Source organism: Halichoerus grypus, chromosome 9, assembly GCF_964656455.1.
Source record: "Halichoerus grypus chromosome 9, mHalGry1.hap1.1, whole genome shotgun sequence".
Classification (NCBI taxonomy): domain Eukaryota; kingdom Metazoa; phylum Chordata; class Mammalia; order Carnivora; family Phocidae; genus Halichoerus; species Halichoerus grypus.
Window position 1 is genome coordinate 99388042 of NC_135720.1, and position 4170 is coordinate 99392211.

The 4170-nt window shown below is 36.4% G+C and overlaps 1 pseudogene; it reads right to left on the minus strand.

The window, feature by feature from the left end:
• Nucleotides 1–239: 239 nt before the first annotated feature.
• Nucleotides 240–603, minus strand: LOC118520463 (small ribosomal subunit protein uS17m pseudogene; annotated as a pseudogene).
• Between the last annotated feature and the right edge of the window lie 3567 nt (nucleotides 604–4170).

Consider the following 4170-nt stretch of genomic DNA (forward strand, 5'->3'; position numbering starts at 1 on the left):
AAGGGACTGCTAAGCACACTTACTATAAGAGGAACGTATGTCCAATGAAAAGGAAATTTAAAACATGACCTTAAACTTTTACGAAAAATTTTAACAAGGCCTTTACTTCATTTACTTTTAGCTACTCCATAAATACCAGAAGAGAAATCAGACCGTTTGTAATGAAACTTAGAAAAATTTCTTTTTTCATAAAGCAGACTTGTAAATCTTCCCCTTTGGCTCCTTCTTCCAATCCTCTTTCACTGTGCTGAAGAGCTATTGAATTCTTCCAGATTTTTGGTTAAGTAGGTGGTTTCCAAGCTGACTGGGCTTTCCAGGTAGGTAGGGTTTTCTTGTCAATGGATCTATGACTTGTCTAACTTTGAAAATGATCTCGGCCAGTTCATGTTTCATGTGCTTTGTTCGTGGAACAGGTAGAGCTTTGAGAAGCACCATATCCCCAACTGTGCACTGCTGAAGAGCATCGTGAGCAAAGGTTTTTCGCTTATTAAAGTACTTTAATAAATAGGGATCCAAAACACTTTAGCTATTTTTTTGCATTGCTGTTCCAGTCACCTTCCCCATGATCCATTTGGCATGGACGGAAGAACGAACTATTGACATGATGTGGCTTTAGTCACAGGAGTGCTTTGAGGGTTTAACCTAGAAGGTGCTCAATAGCGCTAAATGTGGGTCTTTACTGGTGTTCCTTATTTCTTTCTTTCCTCTGGGCTTGCTTGTGTGCCTGTCCCCGAAAGACTCACAGCCCTGATACTCACGCGCGCAAGGCCTTGGAGGAACAGCCGGGGAGTCCTCCCCACTGGGGGAGACCTTCACGTGGGACTGCTTTCTTGATCAGTTCCGGCAGACCTGGGGTAGGTTGCGGTGATCGATCCACCCGCCCCATACTACCCAGGAATCAGGCCATTCCCCTCACCTCCAGGCTCTCACGGGGCAGCGTCTCGCTCCTCCGAAAGCACCCCCTGCAATGGCAGGGCGCGACTGGCGCTCACCTCCCGGCTCTACTTTCCTGGTGTGTGTCCTACAGAGGGCGGGCCAAGAGAGTCGGCTGGTTGTTTCAGATTATTCACAAATATTAGAATAGTGGTAACATTGTTAGGTTAAATGTAGAACTTTCCAACCTGGCTACTGTGAAAGGGTTAAAATTAATCAGATGTGTCAACTACCTTCAGTAAAAAAAAATGCTTACATATTAAAAAATAAAATTAATCAGATGGATAAGTTCTCAATGACAGTATAATAATCATCATTATCTGAGATCCTCTTGAATAAATTCATTTTTATATAAATATGAATGTTAAATGTACTTGGTTAGGCATCATGATATAAATAAAATAATATCCACCCTTCAGGAGTAGAAGAACTGAAATGTGTATACCGACAACCTTATAATATATTATTTAACTGTGACATGCAGATGATACAAACAAGTGTTATGAGGGTTGAGAGAGAAATCGATTCCAGTTTATAGAACGAGGAGCAGCTCCATCCATTTGAGAATGTTCTTGAATGATAGAGAAAATTTCATTAAGCAAGAGATAAGGAGCAAGTATCTATATGGAGGTGACAACGTATACATAGGTGTGCAAGTGGAACACATCCTTTGATACATAATGGAATGTTGATAGAGAAAAATCTGTTTTGGATGAGAAGGTAAAGGTAGCTTGAAGTCCGAGTCTGAACTTATCTCTTCCTTCATCCCTCTCTCCCTTCCATTTCTCTCTCCCTGTCTCTTTCTTTCCATAGGTTTTGGGGCAGGGACTGCAGAGAGGGTCATAATCCAACTGTACTTAAGGAAGAATATTCTGTCAATATTATGTAGAAGAGTGAGGGAGACTAAAAGCAGGAGACAATTCAGGGTATTATTTATAGGTGTAAGAGAAAATGATAAAGAATTACAGATGTCGGAGAGGTAGACTCAAAGGGACTTGTCAGCTGATGGTGTGGAAGCTTAAAAGAGAAATGAATCAAGGAAATGAGTCAAGGATAACTGACACTTGAAACCTGGAACCACAGGAGTAAATGAAAACACCAACAAGGAATATGTAGACAGAAGTCAGAGGTTCCAAGGAAAGATAAAGAAAAATATATGGGAAAGCTTTAATGCGATGGAAGGAAACAAGGAACCATCAAAGAAGCAATTAAGGAGTGATCAGTGAGACTAGAACAAGAAGTATAATAGAGATACCCAGGGAAAGAGACAGTAAAAGAGAGCCATTTTTGGATCAGAGCAAACAACAACAAGCCCCAGAGGGAGAAGAACAGTATCTACAAATGGCAGCTACAATGTATTATCTAAAATGTCCAATTTCAACAACATCAAAAATGAGATATTTACAAAGAAACAGGAAAGTGTGACCCATTCAAAGTAAAAAAAAAAAAATCAGGCAATATAAATTGCCTTTTAGAGAACCATATGTTGGATTTACCAGACAAAGCCTTGAAAGCAGCTTACAAATATGCTCATTTTATAAAGGATTATAGGAACTTGATGATAATACCATATCTAAGAAAATATCAATAAATAGAAAAAACTTTTAAAAAATGGAAATTCTGGAGTTGAAAAGTCTGATAACTGAAATGAAAAATTCACATCTCAAAAGTAGATTTGAGCATGAGTAGAAAGAGTCAATCAATTTGAATATAGATCATACAATGTAAAGAACATAGAGAAGGAATAATTAAGAAATATGTTCAAGACCTCTGAGAAACATAATACACCATAAATATACCAATAAGTGTGTACTGAGAATACCAGGAGAGAAGAAAAAGGAGGAGAAAAAAATTAAAAAAAAATTATAGCTGAAGACTTCCAAAATTTGATTAAAAGAAACATTAATCCACATATCCAAAAACTCAGTGAACTCCAATTCAAAAAATTCAGTCCAATTTTGGATAAACACAGAGATCCACACCCAAACCCAGCATAGTCAATATGTTGAAAGAAAAAGAGAAAGAGGAAATCTTGAAAAGAGAAAAAGTGACTCATCATATATATATATAAGAGGACTCTCAATAATAGAACAGCTGATTTTCTATCAGAAACAATGGTGGCCAAAGGCAGTGGTAAGACATATACAAGATCCTGAGGGCAGAGAGTGGGGAACTATCAATCATCTTTCAACAGTCTTTCAAAAATGAAGGTGATATTTTCAATAAAATAAATACATTTTCAAATAAACAGAAACTGGGAAACTTTGTTTCTAGTAGACCTATCTTACAAGAAATATTGAAATTCTTCAGGCTGAAAGAAAGTAACCAAACAGTACTTTGAATAAATCCACCTGAAAAAATGAGGAGCTCTGAAAAAATAAGTATGTAGTAATTATAAAAGACAAATCAATTTGATTACTTTTTCTTTTTATTGACTTAAAAAACAATTTAATGAATTGTGGGGTTTATAATATGTAGAAATGTATTTTTGAAAATAACATGACAAAAGAGACAGGTGGCAACAAGATGTAAAGCTCTATTGTAGTAAGAGAATGACACTAGAAAATATCCATAATAAGAAATGAAGAGAACTAAAAAGGGTAATTAAGAAAATCAATGTAATAAATTCTATAAATATGTTATTGCTCTGCTTTCTTTTTTTAGCTTTTTAAAAAGATATGATTATATAAAGTAATAATAAAAGTTTGCTTTTGAATTCTTCATAGATGTAGATGCAATATGTATACAATAATAGCACCAAAAGGGAAGAGAAACTAGGAGTAAAATTTCTAAATCTTTCTGAAATTAGTATAAATATAGTGTGATAAGTAGATGAACATTTTTTTAAAGATTTATTCATTTATTTTAGAGAGAGAGAGCAAGTTCACAGGCAGGGGGGAGTTGTAGTGGGGGGGTAGGGAGAGAATCTCCAGCAGACTCACTGCTGAGCAAGGAGCCCAATGGGGGCAGATCCCAGGACCCTGAGATCATGACCTGAGCTGAAATCAAGAGTCAGACACCTAACCAACTGAGCCACCCAGGTGCCCCAGTAGATGAACATTTTAAGCCCAAGAGCAACCACCAAGAAAATAACTCAAAAAGTAAATATCGTTAATAATCATTAAAGTAACTAAAATTTTATGCTACCAAATATTCACTTAGTGCAAAAGAAAGCTGTAAAAGAAAGGCACAGAAACATTTTGATGTCTTTTTAGACATCAGACACATGGGAATAAA